Source organism: Pseudorasbora parva, chromosome 1 (genome assembly GCF_024679245.1).
Source record: "Pseudorasbora parva isolate DD20220531a chromosome 1, ASM2467924v1, whole genome shotgun sequence".
Lineage (NCBI taxonomy): Eukaryota > Metazoa > Chordata > Actinopteri > Cypriniformes > Gobionidae > Pseudorasbora > Pseudorasbora parva.
In genome coordinates, this window is record NC_090172.1 from 29,837,121 (window position 1) to 29,865,041 (window position 27,921).

Here is a 27,921-nt window from a genome sequence, read left to right on the forward strand (position 1 = left end):
GGCCAGATGGATGGGCCCGTGGCTGGATTGGTAAAGGGCAGAGAGCTCCAGTCTGACTCAGATGCCAGCAAGGTTGAGGTGGAGTACTGGTTTGGGCTGCTATCATCAAAGATGAGCTTGTGGGGCCTTTTCGGGTTGAGGATGGAGTCAAGCTCAACTCCCAGTCCTACTGCCAGTTTCTGGAAGACACCTTCTTCAAGCAGTGGTACAGGAAGAAGTCTGCATCCTTCAAGAAAAACATAATTTTCATGCAGGACAATGCTCCATCACACGCATCCAAGTACTCCACAGCGTGGCTGGCAAGAAAGGGTATAAAAGAAGAAAATCTAATGATATGGCCTCCTTGTTCACCTGATCTGAACCCCATTGAGAACCTGTGGTCCATCATCAAATGTGCGATTTACCAGGAGGGAAAACAGTACACCTCTCTGAACAGAGTCTGGGAGGCTGTGGTTGCTGCTGCACACAATGTTGATGGTGAACAGATCAAAACACTGACAGAATCCATGGATGGCAGGCTTTTGAGTGTCCTTCAAAGAAAGGTGGCTATATTGGTCACTGATTTGTTTTTGTTTGGTTTTTGAATGTCAGAAATGTATATTTGTGAATGTTGAGATGTTATTTTGGTTTCACTGGTAAAAAAAATAAATAATTGAAATGGGTATAAATTTGTTTTTTGTTAAGTTGCCTAATAATAATGCACAGTAATAGTCACCTGCACACACAGATATCCCCCTAAAATAGCTAAAACTAAAAACTAAAACTTCCAAAAATATTCAGCTTTGATATTAATGAGTTTTTTGTGTTCATTGAGAACATGGTTGTTGTTCAATAATAAAATTAATCCTCAAAAATACAACTTGCCTAATAATTCTGCACTCCCTGTATATATGAAAACAGAAATACCAATTACAATACAATGGAATTAATCATGTAATTTATATAAAGTATAGAATGCTGCTGGAATCTTAAAACCCATAAACTAATTACAATATTTGAACTTCCGGTTCCATCGTTCAGATGGATTATTTTATTTTATTGCATTACATTTTTTAGGTTAAATGACTGAAATAAGGTCGGTGGTTGACATAAGCTCAAAATAATATTTTAACATTTTAATATTAATGATTTGGAATATTACTTCTCTGTTCATAAAACAGATCAGTAATATTCCTTTTTTTTTCAAGCTTTACATGCCTTGAAACAGGAGATTTTAAAAAAAAGCGAGGATCAATCGGACAGAGATTGTCTGGAACTTTAAATGTCATCAGGTTGAAATTTAAAAAATTAAAATAATAATAATCACCTACTCAGTCTGCTTTTACAGCCTTGTTGTGTTTATACTCATGCTCTTCAAAATTCTAACACAAACTTTCCAAGATTATAAATAAAGATTTAAATTATCGGATCTTTACTGGTGGTCACGCTGAAGTTGTGCAGGCATACTTTGCTTATAGCCTACCTTTCACTTTTTTCCAAATGTATCTAGGCTTCAAACTTCATACATTGTGTTAACTTGGGAAGATTATCTTGATAAACAAAATGTGAAAGAATCATAAACGTTTTGATGGCCACAGAGCTTATTTTCAGCAATAATCCAAAAGCCATTGGAAAAATCTTCACAGACAGATTCACAAAAAATATCTTAAAAAATAAGTTTTAAGAAGTTTTATAAATACTTAAAAGTTAATAAGAATGTTCCTGAAAATCTTGAAAACATTTTTAAAAAATGTGTCTAAAATGACAGGCTTTGCTATTATTTTATTAAAGGGTGGGTATTGCTGAAGACTTGATGAAAGAAATACACCTCAAAGCCCAGCTGTGTTCGAAATGGCATACTATCATACTACTCTTACTATTTCTGCAGTTTCCAGTATGTATACTTTGGGTTGTATGCACATTTTATGTATGCGTTTAATACCTGTATGGCCTACGATATTTACCAGTATCTTCAACTCAAGAACAGAAATCAGAATGGATGCTGTGTTCGGAATTGCATACTACCATTCAACTATATTGCAGTATGCAGTCTGATAAATTGTATCTGCATTTTCTGTAGGCATGGAATCCCTGGATTATCTATTACATATGTTGAAATCATTTATGCATATGAGGACATTGCATGAGATAATGTGTCCCACAAATTAAAATTATAAGTATAAGTGTGTGTATACTGTACATGTTGCTATAAAGTACAAAGTAGTTGTGTTTTCGAAAACACTATTTTTACATAAATTTACTTTAATCTCTATGGCACGTTTCCAGTCAAGTCAAATCAAGCCAGCCTTATTTATATAGCGCTTTTTACAATACAGATTTCAAAGCAGTTTAACAGTGATAGACAGGAAAATAATGATTCAGTAATGCAAACAGAGTTCAATGCTTCAGCAGAGACATTTTGGCACACAAAACGTGTGTGTCGTACTATCTGCTTTATCTAAAACTTCAAATTATCATTTTGATGCTGCTCGGTTTGAGTCAGCAATGAAATGTGCTCTTGACAAATAAAACCATAGCTATATTAGCATGTCAATTAAAAAAAAAATATATGCTGACAAAATATACCCTAATGTGTAGGCCTGGCACAGTCTACCATAAATTCAGTTTCAGAAAATTATTTGTGATGTGATGTTCTAATGATTTATAAAGTTATATCATTATGTTATGACTTTACTTGTTGGGGCGCATGACTATTAACTAATTCAAAATTAATTCAAAACTCATAACCACAATTGCATATTACTTAATCGGTTAGTTAATAGTCATGTGCCCCAACAAGTAAAGTCATAACATAATGATACCTTTATAAATCATTAGCTAATGATTCATTAAAGCAGACAACTGGAAGTTGAAATGCATGGCTTTGACCCCTTGTGGTAATTAACACGTTAATTTACATTATAAGTTAATATAAAATGTTATTAAGGAATTAATACATTATGACACATTTAACTAATAACTATTGAATGATTACTTAATCTATTAATCATGTAGAATCTTCATTAGTTGCTGATGCAGTAATCATTAATAAATGGGTTAGTTCACCATTAGTAATACATTAACTCATGATTATCTGAGCATTAGTTAAGCATGCATTAATGCATATTAGTGCACCGTTATTGTAAAGTGTTACCGATATTTTTACCTATATGCCTAAAATGTAAGTATTCTACACAGTAAAAAGTGGTGGTGTTCCTGTAAGAAGCTATAGCATTACCTGTGTGTGTGTCTGTATGTGTGCTTGCGTGCGTGTGCGTGCGTGTAAAGATTTTTTTTTTCCAGTGTATATTCTTAAATTAAAAATAAAATAAATGTATATCTAATCAACTGATTTTAAGTGAACATCATGGCTGCATTTCCCGAAACCTTATTAACTCTACGTCATTCTTAAGTTATACCTTAAGGTATCCCTTAACGTTAATATGTGTTTCCCGAAACGAACTTAGTTAAGAATACCTTCTTTAAGTCATACTTTCGTAAGGTTGGTCTGGACCACTCTTAGCTATACCTTATCACTATTAAAAGTTAATTCCACTAGTGGCCACCACTGTGAAAAAAAGCTTCTTTATATGTCAGTCTATCCGAATATAATTCCGAAGTTGTAATATACACCCAGTGTTCAATTAGGCTAGTTGAATAGTTTTTTTTTTTTTTTTTTTTTTTTTTTTTTTTTATGCAAGGATTAAAATTGTTATACGAAATTTCATAAATTTCTTTGTCATAAAATTTCATTACAAACACTAATGGTTGTTAGCTTTTTAATGATATTATCCAAAGGTACATCAGCTGGCAAACCATTAGACAGGAAAGGCTTAGGAGCCTATTTAAAGGGAATGATTGTGGAGGGGAGTTTAGTCAAACTTTGGCAGCGAGGCAGCGAATATAATTGTGCTAAATCAAAGACGGCGCTGTCCGCGGAGCCATTTAGTGTATGTGCACTATTTCATATGTGAAAACTTTAGTCCCTGGCTACCATGTCAGAAGCTGCTATTAAAAATAAATTTCGCCTACCACGAAAGCAAATTCAGCAGCTTTTAGATCTTGTTGGATCAACTTTGTCGAGACAAACTGGACGGAGCTCAGCTACTAAAATCAGCTGCTGGCGGCTCTTCTCTTTCTTTATTTTTTCTCCGCCATATAGTAGCAGCTGATTATATGTTTTGCGTGTTGCGTTTTTATTGAGTAGGCCATCTAATAATATAAATTAGTTATTTACACAATAATGTGATGCAGCTGCTGCATGGTCAATCATCCCTGGTTGTGGATTAAATCAAGACACTATGGAAAATATATTGTAATAATTTAAATGACGCGTGATGCTCATGGTGCGGTTGAGCATGAGATTCCTGGTTCGTGCACTCATTTCAGAATTATGTAAAATTTAGGTGCAATTTTGTATGATAAATGAAAGTTCAACTATTTCTGAAGTGTTTCTTTTATAAAGAACATATTTTTTTCGCATAACACAGTGAAACAGCCCCTGCATAGAGTAAATAATCGATTCTTGAGCCATCGATAGAAGCCAATTCAGCACCGCCGCCACGAACAGCACCCGCTTACGTCGCACTTAAGAAGGTATACCTTAAGCAACCTCCTAAGGTATAGTTCGGGGAACACACCTAGAAATGGTATACCTTCAGTTAAGTTATACCTTTAGAGTCTTCGTAGCGCGCTAAGAGACAACGTTATCGGGAAATGCAGCCCATGTCATTACACTGAATCAACTTGAGTTTACACCAACAAACAGAATTTGTATGGGTTATATCAAGACCGTCGGTGAAAACAGTCAAAAGGTAGGACATTTTCACTCAGGGTTGCGCATAAATAAAAAAATAAAAAATAAAAAAAGTATTTGAACACCCTGCTATTTTGCAAGTTCTTCCACTTAGAAATCATGGAGGGGTCTGAAATTGTCATTGTAGGTGCATGCCAACTGTGAGAGACATAATCTAAAATAAAATAAAAATCCAGAAATCTCAATGTATGATTTTTTAACTATTTATTTGTATGATACAGCTGCAAAAAAGTATTTGAACACCTGAGAGAATCAATGTTAATATTTGGTACAGTAGCTTTTGTTTGCAATTACAGAGTTTAAACGTTTCCTGTAGTTTTTCACCAGGTTTGCACACACTGCAGGAGGGATTTCGGCACACTCTTTCACACAGATCTTCTCTAGATCAGTCAGGTTTCTGGCCTGTCACTGAGAAACACAGAGTTTGAGCTCCCTCCAAAGATTCTCTATTGGGTTTAGGACTGGAGACTGGCTAGGCCATGGCTTTTTACAGAGCCACTCCTTGGTTATCCTGCTGTGTGCTTCGGGTCACTGTCATGTTGGAAGACCCAGCCTCGACCCATATTCAATGCTCTAACTGAGGGAAGGTAGCCTGGATGCCAGCCGAACTTAGCCCCGCCCACAAAATTTTTAGGTCGGGCAGTTCGGTCTGGCCTTGCTCCATAGTGGAGTAATTATCCCCGAACAGAAACTGTTCGGACCAATAAAATCATCAGGGCGGGCTTTAGACAATGATGGACAGATGATCAACAGTAACGTAATCATGCACGTCATCAATATGTCATCATCATATTTTATCGAATCCTAAACGGAGAGCTTGTTTGTATATGCATTCACCGTCACAATTTCTATCAATTATTTTATTTTTTTACAACACCGGCAAAGATCGCGTATTCCAGCCTGATTCCAGCACACGTGACAGGGTTGCCAAGTTTTTACAACAAAACCCGCCAACTACTAGCCCTAAACAATAGCTTCTCGGGGGGTTCTCCAGGGGAAAAATGTTTGTTATTTTGGCAAGGTTGTCTGCGGACGTGGACTTGGCAACACAGTGCAGTTAAACTATGTTGACATTTGACAATGCCTTGCTTCGTTGCTCTGATTGGTTGTAGGTCTATCCAATTGATGTATTTCCTGGTTCGGTTGAAACACGCCCCATAATCACAGCCCAATGGAGCAGTTTCAGACTCATATTCTGAGTAGAATTGAGTATGACCATGTCAGGCTAGAGGGAAGGAGGTTGTTCCTCAAAATCTCACAATACATGGCCCCGGTCATCCTTTCCTCAATACAGTGCAGTCGCCCTGTCCCATGTGCAGAAAAACACCCCGAAAGCATGATGCTACCACCCCCATGCTTCACAGTAGGGATGGTGTTCTTGGGATGGTACTCATCATTCTTCTTCCTCCAAACACGTTTAGTGGAATTATGACCAAAAAGTTTTATTTTGGTCTCATCTGACTACATGACTTTCTCCCATGACTCCTCTGGATCATTCAAATGGTCATTGGCAAACTTAAGACGGGCCTGGACATGTGCCAGGTTTAAGCAGGGGAACCTTCCATGCCATTCATGATTTCAAACCATGACGTCTTATTGTATTACCAACAGTAACCTTGGAACGGTGGTCCCAGCTCTTTTCAGGTAATTGACCAGCTCCTCCTGTGTAGTTCTGGTCTGATTTCTCACCTTTCTTGAATCATTGAGACCCTACGAGGGGAGATCTTGTATGGAGCCCCAGAGAGTTTGAGGGAGATTGACAGTCATGTTTAGCTTCTTCCATTTTCTAATGATTGCTCCAACAGTGGACTTTTTTTCACCAAGATGCTTGGCAATTTCCCCATAGCCCTTTCCAGCCTTGTGGAGGTGAACAGCTCTTTGGTCTTGGTCATGTTAGTAGTTGGATTCTTACTGATTGTATGGGGTGGACAGGTGTCTTTATGCAGCTAATGACCTCAAACAGGTGCATCTAATTAAGGATAATAAATGGAGTGGAGGTGGACATTTTAAAGGCAGAACTAACAGGTCTTTGAGGGTCAGAATTCTAGCTGATAGACAGGTGTTCAAAAACTTATTTGCAGCTGTATCATACAAATAAATAGTTAAAAATCATATATTGTGATTTCTGGATTTTGTTTTTAGATTATGTCTATCACAGTGGGCATGCACCTACGATGACAATTTCAGACCCCTCCATGATTTCCAAGTGGGAGAACTTGCAAAATAGCAGGATGTTCAAATACTTATTTTCCTCACTGTGTATTTTATTGTTTTAATACTGATGATTTTGGCATACAACTCATGGAAACCCAAAAATCTCAAATAATTAGCATATTTCATCCGTCCAATAAAAGAAAAGTGTTTTTAATTTAAAAAAAAAAAATCTACCTTTAAATAATTATGTTCAGTTATGCACTCAATACTTGGTCGGGAATCCTTTTGCAGAAATGACTGCTTCAATGTGGCGTGGTATGGAGGCAATCAGCCTGTGGCACTGCTGAGGTGTTATGGAGGCCCAGGATGCTTCGATAGCGGCCTTAAGCTCATCCAGAGTGTTGGGTCTTGCGTCTCTCAACTTTCTTTTCACAATATCCCACAGATGCTCTATGGGGTTCAGGTCAGGAGAGTTGGCAGGCCAATTGAGCACAGTAATACCATGGTCAGTAAACCATTTACCAGTGGTTTTGGCACTGTGAGCAGGTGCCAGGTCGTGCTGAAAAACCAAATCTTCATCTCCATAAAGCTTTTCAGCAGATGGAATTATGAAGTGCTCCAAAATCTCTTGATAGCTAGCTGCATTGACCCTGCCCTTGATAAAACACAGTGGACCAACACCAGCAGCTGACATGGCACCCCAGACCATCACTGACTGTGGGTACTTGACACTGGACTTCAGGCATTTTGGCATTTCCTTCTCCCCAGTCTTCCTCCAGACTCTGGCACCTTGATTTCCGAATGACATGCAAAATTTAAGCAACAGTCCAGTGCTGCTTCTCTGTAGCCCAGGTCAGGTGCTTCTGCCACTGTTTCTGTTTCAAAATTGGCTTGACCTGGGGAATGCGGCACCTGTAGCCCATTTCCTGCACACACCTGTGCACGGTAGCTCTGGATTTTTCTACTCCAGACTCAGTCCACTGCTTCCGCATGTCCCCCAAGGTCTGGAATCAGTCCTTCTCCACAATCTTCCTCAGGGTCTGGTCACCTCTTCTCGTTGTGCAGCGTTTTTTGCCACACTTTTTCCTTCTCACAGACTTCCCACTGAGGTGCCTTGATACAGCACTCTGGGAACAGCTTATTCGTCCAGAAATTCCTTTCTGTGTCTTACCCTCTCGCTTGAGGGTGTCAATGATGGCTTTCTGGACAGCAGTTAGGTCGGCAGTCTTACCTATGATTGCGGTTTTGAGTAATGAACCAGGTTGGGAGTTTTTAAAAGCCTCAGGAATCTTTTGCAGGTGTTTAGAGTTAATTAGTTGTTTCAGATGATTAGGTTAATAGCTCGTTTAGAGAACCTTTTCATGATATGCTAATTGTTTGAGATAGGAATTTGGGGTTTTCATGAGCTGTATGCCAAAATCATCAGTATTAAAACAATAAAAGACCTGAAATATATCAGTTGGTGTGCAATGAATCAAATATATGAAAGTTTAAATTTTATCATTACATTATGGAAAATTACGAACTTTTATCACAATATGCTAATTTTTTGAGAAGGACCTGTATATATATATATATATATATATATATATATATATATATATATATATATATATATATATATATATATATATATATATATATATATATATATATATATATATATATATATATATATATGGAGGTTTTAATTGCAGGTTAAATTCTAATCCCAGTTTTGTTAATCTCGGTGTGTAAAATTAAGTGGTGCAACACAACTCAATTTAAATTAAAGCCTAGATCAACAAATCCTAGATTATCTCTAAACTGAGTTTAATTTAATCCTTGTTGGTGCAACCCACCCATAGTATTTGTAATTCCGAAGTACAGCCACACACGTGGCATCCACACATACTCATCAAAACATTAGTTTCATCCACGCTGAGGAGCTGTGACGCTACACAACCCATGTAAAGATATTAATTCCTCAACGAACTGCAATTCCAGGTTTCAAATGGAGATGGTGAAAAAGAGGAAAAAACGTATGGACTGCAGCTTTAAAATAGTTATTTTAAAGGATCCATGTGAAGTTGCATGACTTCAAGGTGAATATCAAGCAGTACAGCTCACTACACTTAAAGGTATTAAGCACCCCTGTAAGGAACTCTCACACGAAACCAAGTGTTATCTGGAAACATTGGTTCGCCCTGACATAAAACAGGGTCTCTTTGCCTACCCCCTTCCTGTTGGTCAACACTGTCCACAAAAATCTTTGAATATAACACCACAAACCTCACAGGACTCTAAAAAACCTCTGAATTCATGCCAAATATGCGAATGAATCCACCCAACGGTGCCTTAAACATATACTAAGGTATTATGTGTATTTTCATGTAAACTTTGATTTTTTCTGTATGCTAGACACTTATGAATAACATCTACCTCCATCATGGGAATAGCAAGCTGTTTGATGTCTATGTGATGGATAAATGATTTTCATCATTTTGATGCAAGGTACATTTGTGTAAAATGTACTGATCACAATAGGAAAGTTGTTTTCTTAAAAGTGTTTAATCGGGCATTACACTAATGATATGCACAAACAGGAGAAATGTTACACACTACAACAATATCCGACTGGCCAGATACACCACCAATGACAGACTTGGAAACCCACTTAAAACACAGGACAGACAATATGTTGAATGCCATGGTTTGGCAATGACTTCTGCTTCTGGCGTTTCCCCCTCCTTGCCTGCACGCCTGTCCTCCAAGCTACCAAGAGCTCTTCATCCTGCTTCGAAACTCCATTTGAACATTGCCGAATAAAAAGTTCCTGGAGTCCACACAGCCGCGCCTCAGAGAAACTCCCATCATGTAGCAACCAGCTAACACTATCCAGGATCCGCCGTTACCCAGCAAAACCAACTATTCTTCCCTCCAAACACAACAACTGACTACCAGCCGTGCATCCTAAGAGTAACCCACATTCCCAAGAACATTTAAACGCAAGTAATGCTTTATTCTGGCTTTGTATCTAAGCAAACAAACTAAGGTTGAACTGCTAATATAATGATTCTCCGGTTGTGGCTAAGAAACCGTGTCTGAACAAGACACTTGGGACTTCACTCCTTTCCGTTAACAAACATCCCTTTCCTAATAACTGCATGAATGTGTTTTTCGTTAGATTCGTTTTTGTTTCGAATAGTTCAATAAACCTTTGTTTTTACCTTTTACATCTATACAAGTATGTTTGGCTTCGTGTTTTACTGCCTCAAACTGATCGATTGTGTTACCTAAGCTCACAAACAGTGAACATAAAGTTAGGGTGCTTTCACACTAGCACTTTTGGTGCGCACCCGGGTTCGATTGATGTCAGAGTTCGGTTTGTTTGGATGAGCAGCGCTGTCTTCCGAACCTGGGTACGCATCAGCGAACCGCACTCACGAACCGTACCCGCGTCCGCTTAAAAATGCGGTCTGTGGTTCGGTTCATGTGAACTCCAGTACGGTTCGTTGCTGATGTGAACCAAATCGTACTAAATAGTTAACCGCTATTAATGATGAATTAATAAAAATGTGTGTTTTGTAATTTACCTTATGAGCATCACTGACATACATCAAGCAGAGAGCTGTAGATCTAAGTTATGCTCGTCTTTAGCGTTCTTTACAGCATTTGCAGTGCATTTGCAGCAGATAGACGCAAATGCCATTATGTACTGAAGCTTTGGTAACAAAACCAATGGTTCAGATTCAAAAATATTTTAAAAAAATATTTAATGTTGTCTTAAGAACAACCTTAAGAAAAAAGATAAGAATATTCTTAAGAAAAATGTCATCATCTTTTTGAGAAAGTGCATAACCAGCCAGTGTTCAAACAGTGTGATTCCGAAGTACAGTATCCAGACCGGTGCGGTGAATGAATGACAGCCACACACTCTTCAGAACATTAGATTAATCCGCTTTGAGGAGCTGTGCCGATGCACAACTCGCATAAAGTTAATAATTCCACAAATAACCGCAATTTTAATTTTTAAACAGAGATTATGACAAAGAGCCAAAACTTATAGACTGCAGATTTAAGTTAGGAAATAAAAAGAAAATGACAGTTAAGAAGAATTTTATTCTTAAGAATGTTTTGTGAATCTGTCCCCATGGTGATGCTAACATATTGGTTGGCAGAAACTGGGTTTATTTATAAAAAGGTTTTATAAAGGTTATAAAGAGTGTTATCACTTGATTTTAGGGTTTCTTATTAGCATGTATTAACTAGGATATTATTAGTACTAAAGCAAATTTAAATGCTTTATTCTGCATTCCTTAATCCTAACCAATACCTCAACTTAAATACTACAAAAACTACCTTACTAACTTACAAATTAATAAGCAGTGAATTAGGAGTTTATTGAGGCAAAAGTCATAGTTAATAATAAATGTGCTCCCCATACTAAAGGGTTACCTAAAAAGCTCACTCAAAAATGGCAGGACAGTGATTTGGCTTCGAGTACAATGTAAACTTATCTATAGAAAAAAGAAAAAGAAAATTCCAAAAACTAGCACTAAAGCTCATAATTAGTATGACTCCTGCAAAATTTCTTCCCCAAATGTCATTGGTAAAACTAGCAGTCCTCTCATCCCTAACAGCAAACTAATTTCATCATACATGAACGCGTTCACTCACTCCAAGCTCTCTCCTACTGTTCTGTCTTTATGAAGTGCAGACAGAGACCTTTCAGCTCATTCTCCATCCTGCTAGTGAGAAATGAGTGGTTTCGTCTTCACTCCAAACATATCAAAGGCAGAGCTTTCCAAAAGACATACAGCTGTTCTGGCAGTTACAGACAGGGAGAAAAAGAAATGAAATGCCCACCATGGACACAGACATGAGGCTCGCATCACATCACTGTGAGCCTGTTAGATCAGTCTCCGCCACAAGCCCTCCAGAGATTGGGTTATCGGGCACTGTCAGTGCGTAAGTGGATGCTGCGCAGCCCTGGGCGGTAGAAGACACTTAGCCTGCATGTGCGGCTTTTAAGGGAGCATGAGAACCGACCGTGCCTCAGCTCTGGGATAGCGGGCTTATAGTGAGCAGAAATCATACCACTGATACTGTGCTGAATGGCACGTCGTGCATAACCACAATGCCAGTAGTAATATGAGGGCTCTTCACAGCGTGAGAGTGGCATTGGCGCCCGGTGTGTTATTTAGGTAACACTGAACGGTAGGTAGAGCTTTACAGCTGGATGCGATAAATAAATCCCAAACGATTGACTGAAAGTGACGGGAATATTAAGAAAGTTCGAAAAGAGGCGCAGATGGGAGGGTCTTAGGCAACTCTATCCGCGGACCTGATTCATTACAGCATTTAATGCATGTAAAATCCTTTATGAAAGCAAACAGAAAGTAAGTGATTACATTAGGCTGTTGACATGATGCAGTCACGCACCAAGTAAATGGCACAAGCAAAACAAGTGTGCCTGCAAAGACTCTGTAGACTTTAGCCCCTCCTCACAATGTTCTAAAATGTACCGATAGGCCGATATTCCAGACATTCGGAAGCAGGCTTTGTTGAGGTTAAGGGCAAACACATGTGGCTCAAACTTTGGATATGTTTCAGTGCCGTCTTCTGATTCCAGCATCTTTATCCCAATCCTGGCAAACAGGAAGGAGTCTGTGTCCAGAAGAAGACAGCCAGGACTCTTTCTGTTTACCCATGACTCTCACAAGAGTCCTTCTGCTACCATCATCATCTCAAACAGCTGGGGCTTCATATAATACACCATAATACTAGTCTGTGTGTGTGCGTCTGTGCTCACGCATATTCAAAGTAGATTTGAAGGGTAAATTGCTTAATGATTTCTGGGAAAACTATAAATTGGGGTACCAAATAAGCACCATTACTACAATTTGATTACCATGCAATTGAATTAGAGGGTAATCACCATTTCTATATATCATTATATTGAAACGCAATACAGGATTAGTTTATGCTGTTGGCTGAGGGGAAAAGATATGACCATCTAAATAAAAAGGTGGAAGTGTAAATCTACAGCTTTTAGCCCATTATAGTGCAAAAAAAATCTCCTTGTTTTTCTGAAAAATGTGACACAAGGGAGAGAGGCTAAAAAGCTCAGTTTGATGGCAGAAGAGCATTGAAACAATGATTCATCAGACAAACACTGAATCTCTGTGATTGGCGCTCCCACCTGTGCAAGCGTCTTCCAGGCGGTAACATCAGCCTGAAACATATTTGCAGCCCCCGAAAAGGGTGCATATTGCTATCTTTACATGTGCTACAGGTGAATAATAATAATGATAAGCAATCAATATACATTATTGTTATTATGTATCAATGACTAAAGTAATACATTAATAGAAATGATGATGCTTATTAACAACAGTAAAACATATACTACTACAACCAATATAAACAATAATAATCGAGTGATGCCATATGAGTTAATATGGATGGGGGGTTTTTTGTTCGTTTTTTGCTGTTGATAAAGAGACACATAAGCCTTACTTGTAGGGCTTTAAGGGCATACAAAAACTGTTTGAAAACACTGTATTAGGGTAGTGTCATGCTGTTGTACCCATAAAGTACTAAAAGTATAGCAAGATTATTAGATTATAATTAGTCTTAAAGATACAATGCATTACTACTACTTCATACATGTCGTCATTCACCGCCCATACTGTACTTGTTCACGCAAGAGTGACTTCCCTTTTCTTTTTCTGCAATGCCCCATGGGATACGTCAGCTATCAGAGATTGTGATGTCCTTGACAATCGTCCAGATGTCTTTGTGCTGTGATGATGGAGGATGAAGACTTGAGTCCCTCATGCTGATGGGCATTAGGCAGGCCTCTGAAGAGTCTGTGCTGTCAAGTGGCGGCTGAATGAAGAGGTAAGTGCTGGGAGCAGAAGAGAGACACAAGGCACCATTAGTAGAATAGTCCAGCTCGTCAAGCTGTCCATATATTAATACATTTAACATGTAAAGTATATCAACATATTTACAATATTTCAGCTAAATACGCATGTTTATGAAGTTACATTCAATGAAATGAATGTAACAGACAAATATTTTTTTGACTGACTAAACCAACTCAAACGGTGTTCTTAAAATGCCCTGAATCCTGCCAGCACTCTTCACATGTGCTGGTTTACTTAAGCACACAGGACCAATCAAGCCCTGATTACTCAAATGGGCTAATTAAGGCTCATTAGACTCTAAGTCCTGACACCTGCATGCAGTACACTCTGCATGCGGACAGGGCCACAGCTTCTCTCCCGCAGCACGTGGCTCTGCTAGCTGTCAACACTGCCCCCAACAACTGTCCCAGTCATCGGCCCGCTTTTGTTCCCCACCCTACACACTCTCCCATAAGGAGCTCTCCAATTACGTGTGCAAACTGGGGACTTGTGGAGTGGCCCAGTGAAACCGAAAGTGAAAAAGCTAAACAGGCTCTATTTCTGATGCTAACGGCAGCATTGTGACAAAGCTAAAGAATAGGGACGGGAATTGTGAAGATCTTAAGAATCAGGTTCTGTAACAGATTCCATTGATGATTCTTGTAGTTCTTTCTTTTTTTTTAAGAATACATTTATGAAAAAAATGCAATTCCACTGCCAAATAATAAGATAATTTTAGTGTATACACATATATACACTCCTAATATTGTGTTGATCCCCCTTTTGCTGCCAAATCAGCCCTGACATGACAAGGCAGGGACTCCACTAGACCCCTGAAGGTGTGCTGTGGTATCTGGCACAAGATGTTAGCAGCAGATCCTTTAAGTCCTGTAAGTTGTGAGGTGGAGCCTCCATGGATCTGACTTGTTTGTTCAGCACATCTCACAGATGCTCAATTGGATTGAGATCTGGGGAATTCGGAGGCCAAGTCAACACCTCAAACTTGTTGTTGTGCTCCTTAAAGGGGGGTGGGGGGGGTGAAACACTCAGTTTCAGTCAATCTCACGTCAATCTTGAGTACCTATAGAGTAGTATTGTATCCTTCATATCTCCGAAAAGTCTTTAGTTGTATTATATTTAAAAAAGAAAGATAGGCTGTACCGAGTCTTTCCGGAAAAAAACGAGTGCCTGGAGGCGTATCGTGTGGACGGAGCTAAAGAATGACGAGTGCACAGCTACTGCACGAGAGATTGCTGAAAGCTGTCATACTCAAGCGTGGAAAAGAAAACGTTACTCTAATAAACCATGGCTATCAATCAGATTCAACTAATACAGATATGATCCAGAATCAGATCCGGAGGATGAAATAAATTGTACAGGAGAAACAACAACAGCAGGACGTCCGTCTCTGTGGTATGTACTGTATTTAGTGACCTGTCAACATTTGTGTGTGTTTACTCGCAGTTTATGAGGACATCATTCGGTTTATGGACTATTGTATGCGACTAAACCTTAGCAGTAGCAAGCAAAACGGTTTTGCACGTCAGATAGTGTATAAAAAAACAATAGATTAACGTTAGCGCATTTGAAAGAATAAACACACTTTGTGAGAACGTCCCAGCCTAGCTTTATGTTTGGGTGGTTTTACAATAAACAAACAGACAAATTAGTCAGCTAAACAAATGTATTTAAACATACACCATACATCGCATTAGGGGTGACCCCGAATAGTCGAAGATTCGATGCATCGATATGCAGAGCCTGATTCGACCACTGATCTCACGGTCGAATCTTTGCGGGTGTTATGAAACGAGGATCATACCATTTTGGCAATATGGGGGTGCCCAATATTTTAAAGACGTGTCGCGGCGCTGAGCTGAGCTGAGCATCGGTGTGCGACCCCTTTAAGGGGGCTGAGCTTCGCACCGTGCCTTTAAAATTAGAACACGTTCAATGAGTGTACACACACCGGCGGCAGCATTCAGCGCCTGTCCATGGCCACTCAGGAAATTGTTTAAAATCCTGCTGCACCACAGAGCGCTTTCGTGCAGCTCATCTGTTAGTCAATTTAAAATTGAGCTTGCGTGTATATAATGTTGCCGTCAGGTGGCGGTGTGAGTGAGATCCTGAGGCGCGCGGGGCTGAGCTTTGCGTACGTCTTCACCTGCTTTAGGCAAAATCGGCTTCAGAACGTGCATGTAAATGCACTCAAGGTGTTCTTTTCCTCTCTAGGCAGGTATTTTTTTAGGTTTATTTATCAAAATGTTTTTATATATATGTGTGCGATGTTCTATATTTTGATCGCGGCTTTAACATGTTATGAAAAAACGGTTTATTAATGTTTATCCACCACATTACCTTTTAGGCTATTTAAACCTAAATAAGAAAGCCATTGTCAATTCGTCTGTCAGTTGGCAGGCAGTTTTGGTCGCTTTATTAAAAGTTGTTGCTGTGTGCAGTGTGTAAAGGAAAATAAAAATAGTTTTACCCTTCTGACAGTGTTGTGCCCCTCCCAACCCATTCGCACACACACACAGATGATTCGACAATCAGTCGACCATAGAGAGATTCGACAATTCTGATTCGATTGTCTAAATCCTTAGTCGAGGACAGCCCTACATCACATGCTCCATTGATAAATTAACTAACGTTATACACGATTGTGTTGTTTACTTCACTCACGCGACGATAGCCAACATCATAGACATTTGAAGCAGTTTTACTAACCGCCTGCTTCCAAAGCAGGACTGTGAACCTTTATCGCTGGGACTGCTCCATCAAAAACACACTTCTTGTTGATTTGGTGAAGTCCTGTGACAGCAGAGACCGTGGAGATCCACTATTGCAACACGACCGAAGCGTGATGTGACGCTTCTCGTCATTTCTGTGTTCAAATCAGTTCAAATGCAGCGCTGCCTTCCCGGAATGCTGTGAATTCTAATGCTCATGTGCTCACTGTTTGCATGTTCGGTGGTGGACTGGGGTCAGCATTCACACCCTGACTGGTCTGCGGCTATGCAGCCCCATACACAACAAACTGTGATGCACTGTGTATTCTGACACCATTCTGTCAGAACCAGCATTAACTTCTTGAGCAATTTGAGCTACAGAAGCTTGTCTGTTTGATCAGACCACACGGGCCAGCTTTCACTTCCCACGTACATCAATGAGCCTTGTCCGCTAATGAACCTGTTGCCAGTTCACCAATGTTCCTTCATTGGACCACTTTTGATAGATACTGGCCACTGCAGACCAGGAACACCCCACAAGAGCTGCAGTTTGGGAGATGATCTGACCCAGTCGTCTAGTCATCACAATTTCACACAATTTTGTCAAGCTCGCTCAAATGCTTATGCTTGCCTATATTTCCTGTTTCTAACACTTCAACTTTGAAGAAAATGTTCATTTGCTGCCTAAAATATCCCAACCACTAACAGGTGCCTCGATGAAGAGATAATCAGTGTTATTAACTTCATCTGTCACTGGTCATATGGTCATAATGCTATGCCTGATCGGTGTGACCGATTGTATTTAAATAAATAAATTTAAAAATAATAATAATTATATATATATATATATATATATATATATATATATATATATATATATATATATATATATATATATATATATATATATATATATATATATATATATATATATATATATATATATATATATATATATATATATATAAAGTTCATTATTTTCCATAATGTAATGATACAAATTTAACTTTCATATATTTTAGATTCATTGCACACCAACTGAAATATTTCAGGTCTTTTATTGTTTTAATACTGATGATTTTGGCATACAGCTCATGAAAACCCAAGCATCTCAAAAAATTAGCATGTTTGTGTGTGTGTGTGTGTGTGTGTGTGTGTGTGTGTGTGTGTGTGTGTGTGTGTGTGTGTGTGTGTGTGTGTGTGTGTGTGTGTGTGTGTGTGTGTGTGTGTGTGTAAGCTGACTTATGTGAAAGACTTTTTAATTACCTTTCATATCTTTTTTAGAAGCAACAAATTCAATTGGCTTCTCTATATATTAAGAAACAATACAAAGCAAAAGAGTGGTACGATTTATTTTATTCATTAATGTTTATGAAGTACTACTGTCAAAATGCATGTGTAACATTAAAGGTGCCCAGACTGGTTGCTGGCCCCTGCCCGGCCACTCATTTGAAAAAAAATCATGGCTCTCCACTGTTTATGGGTACTTATAGTATTTTGGTATTTGGTCACACTTTATGTATTAGGGTGTCTTGTTTATGAACTTACATAAAAACATTGTACATTTATTGTTAGATATAATGTACTTGTGTTCATGTTGGTTTGAAAAACACTAGGTGTGGGACATGGGTACGGTTAGGAACAGTTTTAGTGGTTTGGGTAGGTTTAAGTGTCAGTTCCTGACTGTATACTTAAAGTGTTGTGAAAATTTGAAAAAAGTGAAAATGTTGTCATTAATTATTACCCTTATGTCGTTCCAAGTCTGAAGGACCTTCCTTCATCCTCGGAACACAAATGAAGGTATTTTTTGATGAAATCCAAGAGCTCTTTGATCCCTTCATAGAAAGCTATTTAATGAACATTTTCAAGGCCCAGGAAGGTTATAAAGACAACGTTACCACAGTCCATGTAACTACAGAGAATCAACTTTAATTTTATGAAGACACAAGAATACTTTTTGTGTGCAAAAAACATGAATAACTTCATTCAACAAGTTATTTTCTTCGGTGTCAGTCTACCCCACAGTTTATGTTGTAACCGCAGTGCAGCTTCGGGTTCTATGCCAGAATGGCGTCAGAATTGCTCAGCATCACACGCATACTTTTTTTTTTTTTTTTTTGACTTAAAATGTTCTCATCACTTCATAACATTAATGGGTTAATTCACCCCAAAATGAAAATTGTGTCATTAATTGCTTACCCTAATGTCGTTCCACACCTGTAAGTTCACCTTCGGAACACAGATAAAGATATTTTTACTGAAATCCGATGGCTCAGAAAGGCTTTTATTGACACTAATGTCATTTACTCTCTCAAGAACAATAAAAGACATTAAGCCGTCAATAAAAAGCCCATCTCACTACAGTGGTTCTACAATAGTTTTATGAAGCAAGGAAGACTTGCTTTATGAAGCAAGAATTTTTTGCAAAAAACTAAATGATGTCCTATATAGTGATAGGTCGATTTCAAAACAAATTTTTGAACCGTTATGAATCAGTGTATTTTGGCAGTTTGACACGCAATCCAAATCATGAATCAATACACTGACTCATAACCGTTCTAAACTTTGTTTTGAAATCGGCCCATCACTATATAAGTCAGAATTTCGTTTTTTGCTCACAAAAACTATTCTCGTTGCTTCATAAAATGATTGTAGAACCACTGTAGTGAGATCGGCTTTGTAATGACGTCTTTAGTGCCTCTTAAGGGTCTTCAGAGAGGAAGTGACATTGTGTTCAATAGAGGCCTTTCTGAGCCATCGGATTTCAACAAATATATCTTAATTTGTGTTCCGAAGTTGAACGGAGGTCTTACAGATATGGAATGGCATTAGGGTAAGTGATTAATGACAGAATTTCCATTTTTGGGTGAACTATCCCTTTAAGAACATGTCTGACTTGTTTATCACACTGATACATTTCTTGCTTTGCGTGACTAAGTCATTTTGTACTTCATGACTTATAGAACCTTGTCTTGGTGTTCACACTTAATGTTTTTTGCATCAAGCATGTAGGCCAGCTAAAAGAAATCTTTCACTAAATGTCAAAGGACTTTTAATGAGTGTCTGTTAAAGTTTGACCTTACAAAACTGGTTCATCTTGTAATGTGAACAAGAATCATACACAGTTTAATTAGAACTGTTTCAAATCTGTATGGCTCCTAATACAAAAACTTTATACCAGAACTTAAAATGGCCTCTTGTCCCTGGAAAATGCTGTCCATTCCAACCTGAGTCCACTGGCATGCACACAAACACAGGCTCGTTTTTCGAAAAATATTTTTTCAACAGTGCAAAAACAAATAAAATGCGATATCTAAACCTTCTGCAATAAGGATAAACCTCGGAAAATGTTTATGAAAAATAATCACCAGGACAACACACGCATGTGGTGTTTACACTGACGCCAGTGTCGCAGCTATCCCACATCTCCGACAAACACTGGGGAGGGGGCGGGCGGCAAAACAGGAAATATCTTTTGCATATTATTTTAAGTAACTGTTCAAATTTCATTTCAGAATGGTAATCCACAAAACAAATATGTAGAGGCATATTTTAAAAAGGGAGGCTCTGCTTCAATTTCCTATTGTGGTGCAGAATGTGTGTTTACTCTTTGTGTCTGTTTGAATTGATTTGCACAGCTCGGCAGACAGCGGCTGAATGCTGCGACCAAGAATCCATCATCTCATGTGATCTGATAGTTCTGCAGTATTAGATTGATTTTCCTCTCTCCTCTCATCTTTCCCTGTCTCTCGCTCTCTTTGTCTGCTTTCCTACCATTGGCGACGTTAACAAACATGCCAAGTTACCTGTCTCCCCATCTGCTAAGATAGAAACACAGTCCCTTCTGTCATGAACAACAGATTAAGGTGTGAGAATAAAGGCTAAATCGCTCAGGGTTGTGGGTTATTCCTTGACGTCAAACTTTACAGAGTGTGGATTTTTGTACTCGCAGAACCTAAATTATCATCTTAGATTTCTTTCTTTATGTAGTCATCTTCCTGCTGGATTTGGCCTTGAACTGCTGAGAGAATAGGCACAAGAGAAGACTTTACCAAGCCATCTTAAAACTCTCGTCAACTCCTCGGAGCCATCGTGTGATCTCCATCTCTCTCTCTCTCTCTCACTCTCTCTCTCTCTGTATCTCTCTCTCTCTAGCGAAGTTTAAAAACACCCGTCAAGGATTCAAAGCAGGGACTCAGCAGTAGCCGGGCAGGCGATCACCTCTCTGGCATAACTGCAGGGAGAGGAAATGGAAAAGAGGAGATTTTTAAAAGCTCAAAGATCCTCTCATCGCTCTTCTTTAACCGTCAGCGAAGGCAGCAGAGACTGTGCGCAGGTATAAGCCCCACTCCCGCGTACCTGAGACTTCTATTTTAAGCCCTCCCTTCCGTACGGCATGTCAGACGAGCCCGAAATCCCTGCTAATACTAGTTACCTCTGAAACATAGATCTTACTGTTTGGCTTTTAGCTTTGACAAGTTATTTCCTACTCCCTTTGAAATAAAAAAGTGGAGTGTTCTGACACCGACTTTACGTTTTTGAGCTCATTAAAGCCGGGATCTGCCTCAATGCTACCTGGATTTTTTTACAGGCGCGATAAGCCAAATTAATATGAACTCGTCAGGGCCACTTAAAATGCTTCTTGTTATCCAAAGCCCTGAGCTCCAGCAACTTATCACACAGCCACTGATATCCTTTAAACTAGCAAGGTGCAGTCCTTTAATTAAAACTAGTAACATTCCCTTGGAAGAGGAGGAAAGGAAATGTAGAGGGGTGGACTCCATAATTTATCACAGGCTGGAGTTAAAAGGAAATGATTTCGCAAACTAAAGCAACGGCTAATACCTCTTAAACTGACACGCGGCGAGCGTCTGCGCTCAAACGGGCCGGCAAAGAAACAAAGTCCCTGAGGATGTACATCATACGCTAAGCTGTGAAATACTACGTGTAGTATGTTCTCCGCCGCAACCCTTAAAACTGGCACCAAATGAAAATGGATGTGTGCTCTTCCTTTGTGCTACCGAGCCGAGTGATATATCTTTATAATATCCACCATATTTTACTGATAATAAAAAGCAAAGCGCCACATTGCCACCGGAACACTTAGCTAACGTAGGGGGGAGAGGCGGCCATAGAAAACAATGTAAATCAATCTGAGTAATATTGCTTTAAACTTAATGCAATATACTCACTGCAAGTATAGCCGTCCTAATGTGCATTTACATACTGGAGACACAGGCGTATACAGCGTATGAGTACATATCCCTAGACATACAGACACCCATAAACACACACAGTCGCAGGGACACACACTCGCACGCACTAGAAGTCTATTGAGTATTTTTTTCTTTGCCAAGGCGCTCTGAGGATAATACAATTCTTTTTCTCCCCCTCTCTCTCTCTCTCTCTCTCTCTTTCTCTCTCTCTCGCTCTCTCTACTTTCTTTACAATACATCATTCAGTTCTGCCTTATGCCTGCATGAAATTCATTTTCTAATGGAAATATTTGTTTTGTAAATCAAATATGTATTATGCACAGAATGCAAAGCACAAATTAAATTATGTTAATGAAATGAAAGAGATATGAAATGCATATTTCATGGACAAAACATAACCCCAGCGAACAGCCATTTCTTGATAAAAATCTTTAAACACAATCTCATTCAGAGAAAGACATATTGCTAAGGCAGATAGCACCTCATTAAAATGGTCTCCTTTAATATCAGTGCTTAGTATATATAGGATTGTAAATAACCACTGGGGACGAGGAACCAATAATGAAATACTGTCTTTAATAGCTTGCCATTGATGTCAGCATAAAAAGTGCGTAGAGGAATATTGGAAATTGGGTGCGCACACACATAGAGTCAAAAGCTGTAAATGATTGCATATTTAAATAGAGCTGACTAAGGCAAAGATGATATAGATATAAGTAATAGGCAGAATATTATGCTGACCTCACATAATTTAACTAAAAAAAATAATAAAAAAACACTGTTTTAAATTTTATATTGGTTACACTTAATGAATAATAGATTCCTCTGCTGTTTTTGTGCACCGCCTGATCTTAATAATAATAATAATATAAAAAAAAAGGCCTGAAAGAAAAGAAATGAGCCCGCTCTGCCCAGCTGACTCACAAATGAACTAAACTGGCTTTTCAGCAGAAATAAACACAGCGATACCAAAAGCGAGAGTGAGAGAGATGCCCACCACTTTGATTTGATGGTGGTGAGACTAGAGAGGGTGGGGTGCTTGACCTGGCTTATTCTACTTAATGCTAAATATCTTAATTGCCCCACAATATGCAATTACCAGCTGCTCCAAACAAAGCATGGATTTAAACCTAAATAACACCCAGCTGAGGTCTGCTTTTTTCCTCTCTCAGCCTCTTGTCACATGATTGACAACACGTACGTGAGCGCAATAAAGGCATTTGCGTCCAAACTGCAAGAGCCCTAGCTCCTGAATTCTAAAATGTGGTTATTTCCTTTTAAACTCGAGTATGCTCTTAAGCCTAAAATACTTTTTTTACAATAAAAATTCTGCAACTTAAAAAAAAAGAATGCCACCCCCTTGAGAATATGACCAGCATAGTCCCATACGAAACCCATGGCCTTGAGTACTACGTCAGGTTAATTATTAGTAATTTTCTACGACAATGCAGAGATTATACCATCAGGATGGACATATCATAATCTTTTCAATTTTTGCTGAAATATGGGCAGCTTTTCCCCCCTTAAGCTGTCAAAGCCATCCTAAAGGTTTTATCCACAACAAATAATCTGATTAACAGATTTTAATTGTGTTTTCTATAATTGTTATTCTGCATTTATTTAGCTCGGAGCTGAGAGAGATTGAGCACAAGGGGGAAGAGATAAATGGTGGAATGGAAAGAAAAAAAAAACAGAGGTTATGGCAGCTGAAGTCAGGCTGACGAAGGATGGAGACCTGTCGGAGGAGGTCACCACACACAATCTCATCACATCAGCCTCACATTACACACTTAATTCCCACCCTACCAGCTTTCTTCCTCCATCTCTTAGTTTTTTTTCTCCAGCCTTCCACACCTGACTGAAACTAGGCCGGTAGCAAAAAAGTTTGTATTCATGTTAAATTGTTTTGTAAGCAGCACTTTCTCAACTAAATGTATTTTGATGAAAAAGTAGCAGTTCATGTATATTTTGATCTATTTTGTTCATGACAGCTAGCAATATAATAATTGACTGAGAAAGTGAGGAATACAATACATGTGTGTACCAGCCCTTTAGTGAAAACACATTTGTTTCGCTTCCGTTTTCTTGATTTTGACACTCTTAGTCAGTGGTTCTCAAGTGGTTTAGCTTGAGAACCCAGACTTTACATTAGACAAGTAATGGCCCAAAACAACAAAAATGTTGTTAAAACCCAACATTAAATTAATTCATATCACCGTGAACTGCACAGGGTTATAAACAGGCTCGTGAAATAGGCTTAATATCAAAATTATGAATTCATATTGCCATGAACTGCGCGGGGTTATAAACAGGCTCATGAAATAGGCTTACTATCAAAATTGTAAGTTTGTTTTAACAGATGGAAGAAACACTGGCCAATATATTTAATTATTCGCCATTTTACCAAGCAGCAAGTTTGACTGGAAGTTGATAAACCTATTTAACTATTCTAACTGCATGACTGATTATATTGTTAATTTCCCAATTCTCATTACCAATTTCAACACCATACAACAACAAATGTGTTATGGAGCTCACTCCTTTATTTCAAACATAAATGAATTGTATCATAGTAATGTTAATATTTTAACAAACAAAACATAATTTTTAACCAACAGTATTATTTTTTTTTTAGTAGCAACGTTTTCTTTTGACATTCCTAGTTCTTAGGATTTTATTGTTTGCATGTAGCTTTTTCCCCCTCTAGCCCGTGACTTGATCAAAACAAGCCTCAAGCATTTTTTGCATCACAACCAACCAGTTGAGAACCACAGATGTAGAGTTTTACAGCAGCTGACAGAAAACATCTTTATTCTCTGTAGGCTACAGTATCAGCCAGGAGATGAAGCCTGATGCTTAATTAATTATAATTTTCTAGGATACATATTAATAATAATTATTATTTTTTGTTAATATTGCATTTAATATAGCGCTTTCTAGGCACTCAAAGCGTTTTACATATAGAAGGATGAAATCTCCTCAACCACCACCAATGTGCAGCATCCACCTGGATGATGTGACGGCAGCCATATTGCGCCAGAATGCCACACACACCAGCTGAATGGTGGAGAGACGACGGAGTGATGAAGCCAATCAGTTTATGGGGATGATAAGGAGGCCATGATGGACAGGGGCCAATGGGCAAATTTGGCCAGGATCCTGGGGTTACACCCCTACTCTTTTTCCGAAGGACATCCTAGGATTTTTAATGACCACAGAGAGTCAGGACCTCAGTTTAAAATCTGATCCGAAGAATGGTGCTTGTCACAATATAGTGTCCCCATCACTACACTGGGGTGTGAGGACCCACACATACCACAGGGGGAGCGCCCCCTGCTGGCCTCACTACACATCATATTTGTATTAGAGGATGTAGCTACCTCAAGCTACAGCTGGAGAGATTTAGCACCCAAACAATTACACAAAAAGTGTTACAGCCACCTTCACTATTCCCTTACTTTCCCTTACTAGTTTGCAGACAAGTGCATTTTTCAGACTTAACCATCTTTGACAATCTGTGTGGATTGTATTTATGTTTAGTCTTTTAAAATGTAGCCTAGAGGCCTCTAAAGAGTTATGTAACATCCTGTGAGAACCATCACAAATGTGCTGGCAGTTATGTGCATTAGGAATGTGTGTGGGCCATATGAAATTATGAGTTACAGACACATGCATCCTTGTATCATATGATAAAACCCCATTTTCTCCAAATGACCATATCTCACCCATGTTACATCCTCCCACCATACAAGCCCACCAGCTGCATGCTGCTACAGCTGACAACTTTTACAACAACCATCAAGCTCCATATGTCCCGTTCCTTTCTCTCTCGCACTCTCTCTTTGCATCTTAGGAGTTCCCACAAAAAAAGCAGCGGTTTGTGATGCCGGGACACACACTGTGAGGTGTGGGAGCGCAGAATAGCACAACATACCAATAATCCTTCTTTACAGTCTAAATATGGCACTTGAAGAGTTAGATGCAAAAGTTGAAATGGGATCACGGATAGGCAATTAACACCGCTCTTCAAATCTCCTTTAGGCTGTGGAACAGGGGAGAGGAAGAGTATAGGAGAGCAATGCTGAATATGGTGGCAGAAAAAGGTGACCTTGTTAGGTAATTAACATCTCTCTCCAAGTTTAATTAGAAAGGCTACATCAATTCAAAATAAGAATAAAAGGAGTGCGCCAATCAAAAAAGAAGACAGAGAAACACTAGTGTCTGTATATAAAATGCTCATCTGATTGTATAAAAGCATTAAAAATGCACCTGTTCATGGATAAATTGCTTCACTCACTAGAAATCCTGAGGGGCCGGGTGCTTTTCAAAATAGCATCAAGTGTTAAGATGCTATTTACATGCGTTGATACATAGAATGCAAAGCTGGGGGAAAAAGAAAAAGACAGCAAATTATTTTTGCATGTCTCAGTCCTCTTGTTAAGATTCAAAACAATGCTTCAAAACTTTCCTGATTTGGGGCTCTGGGTCTCTGTTGGCCCGTTCTTTCCCTGCCAAAGCCTGCCTTAACCCCCTTTAGTGTTGAGCAAACAATCTCCTCCCGCTCACAATAACTTTGAAGGAAGATGTTTTTGTTTAAGTCCCAGAGCCGTTATTGGCATCCGGTCCAAAAATAAAAGCGTGTTCTCATCGGAGGCTGACTGACGGGAGGTTGACAGTCCGCGTAGATGAGCCGTATATTCATCAGATGTTTAATTGAGATGGGGTGCGCAGGTCGCAAAGTTAATGTAGCCGGGACGATGTGGGATTTATAATGATGATTGATGGTGTGACGCCACCGGCCTGACTATGAGCGCTCTGCGCTGGTGGGTCCGACATTGTGGACGGACCGAAAAGACGTTTCTAACGAGGGCTGGATCCTATCTGCTCTCTTCTGCCAGTCAGCTCAACTCGTCTGACATGACAGGTCTGACCTCAGGATCGACACAGACACATGACCATGCCCGTCAAATCAGTGGATAAAGGATAGTCGAGGTTTAACACAAGCCTCTGTGTGTATGATCATTGGGTGATTAATGGAATACAGAACACTTACATCTATATGTGCAAGTACATATTTACCTAAAACTAAGGGTCCTACTAACCTCAATCACAGCTTTTTTGAGTTAAGTTAACTTCAGGACTACATACATGTTACATGTACATAACTAATTATTTTTTTAAGTTAGACTAGTATTTCACTTTAACCCCTATTCATCTTTCATCAAACTTAAAACAGTAGTACGCTGTAAAATATTTTTGTTGGTTTAACTTAAAGCTACACTGTGATATATTCCCCCATCTAGCGGTGTAAAGGTATATGACCATCCAGTGAATAATAGTTTCTGTTCCTCTCAATTCTGATTTCGTTTTAACTCCTACGGTGGCCGATTTAGTCCAAGATTAACATGGCAATCCCCCTCTTCACATTCGACACGGTGCCATCGAGTGTTAAAACGCAAAAGGCGAAGCTTGAATTTACGGGTATGTCCCTCTTTGGCTAATGTACTTTCAAGATGGAGGGGCAACATGGCGACCAGCATTCGAACCCCTCACCCGTATGTATTTTCAATGGCATATTACAAACTTACAAGAATACTTTATTACTTGAAAGAAGTAAATATACACTAATGAGCACATATATTTTTTAAATAACTAAGTGGTTTTAGCTAAGACTAAACTAAAAAAGCTACACAGTGTAGCTTTAAAAAAGTAGGTAACCTGGTTGCCTTAACATTTCAAGTTTATTGAAATTAAAAATTTGAGTTGATAATGAAGGAAATTGGTTTAAAAAAAATGGAAACTCAAAATATTATTGTATCTGAACCACATAAACATCTTTTGATAAATCATGAAAATAGCCCAATTTCGCATGTTTCACTGCGTCAACACAAATAAAACACACATAATGACCCAATATGCTTACAAAATCTTTTAATAATATTTGAATAAAGGTTGTCGATTCTCAAAAATGTTTATTGTATTAACTCATATTTATTATTTCAATTAACTCATCATTTTAAGGCAACCAGGTAACTTATTTTTTAAATATGTTTTTACAGTGTATGATTTAACTTTCATATTTGATTTGGCACAAGTTCAAACACTGAAGTTGAATAAACTAAAAAATGCTTTGC

General features: G+C 38.7%; 1 long non-coding RNA gene across 1 annotated transcript in view; it reads right to left on the reverse strand.

Annotated features, from left to right (window-relative positions):
• Positions 1–13,570: 13,570 nt before the first annotated feature.
• The window catches only part of LOC137083936 (uncharacterized), a 109,025-nt gene continuing 94,674 nt past the window's right edge, over positions 13,571–27,921 (reverse strand). Inside the window, exon 4 of the long non-coding RNA XR_010906664.1 lies at positions 13,571–13,841. This is a non-coding gene — a long non-coding RNA (uncharacterized lncRNA). The remainder of the gene's footprint in view (positions 13,842–27,921) is intronic.